The following is a 684-nucleotide window of genomic DNA, read 5'->3' on the forward strand; positions in this document are numbered from 1 at the left end:
TGGGGGTGGGGGGGCTGGCAGGGCCACGCTGAGCACCCCGTGGTCCCCAAAGAGGGACCAAACGCGGGGGGCACACCGCACCCCTCCGCGGTGATGCTTTTCGGGAGGTGACACAGATAAACGTGTTCCCCTCCCCATATCCATCCATCCATCCATCCATCCATCCGGATTCCGGCCGGAGTGTCACCGTTTAGAGAGCGGGGCTTTTAATTGCACCGGGAATGATGTGTTGCTGTTTATGATGGCAACACGCTACGCTTAATGGCAGTGCCTGGGACATTGTGGTGAGGGGCTGGCAAATGAAGGTTTTGCAATCTAACAGAAAACAAACCAAGCTTGCAAGCACCTCCCATAAATAGTTTCTTTCAGAATCTATACCTATATCTACACGGGGGTAGCACAATCTCCATCCTGTAAATATAGGAGAAGAAGGGGCTGGCCATTATTTCTGCAGCTCTGTCTGTCCCTTCTAAGACAAACTGCCTTTTGCATGGCACATACACAGCCCCAGCAACACCAATAAATATTTAAAGCTAATCCTGTAAATATAGGAGAAGAAGGGGCTGGCCATTATTTCTGCAGCTCTGTCTGTCCCTTCTAAGACAAACTGCCTTTTGCATGGCACATACACAGCCCCAGCAACACCAATAAATATTTAAAGCTAAAAGGATGGCTTTATGGCGG

At 50.0% G+C, this 684-nt stretch overlaps 1 protein-coding gene across 1 annotated transcript in view; it reads right to left on the reverse strand.

Moving 5' to 3' along the window:
- HOXB7 (homeobox B7) overlaps positions 1-684 on the reverse strand; it is a 4,586-nt gene that overhangs the window by 3,214 nt on the left and 688 nt on the right. The gene's annotated exons all lie outside the window — the stretch shown is intronic.

This window comes from Aptenodytes forsteri, unplaced genomic scaffold, assembly GCF_000699145.1.
Source record: "Aptenodytes forsteri isolate BGI_AS27 unplaced genomic scaffold, ASM69914v1 Scaffold25, whole genome shotgun sequence".
NCBI lineage: Eukaryota > Metazoa > Chordata > Aves > Sphenisciformes > Spheniscidae > Aptenodytes > Aptenodytes forsteri.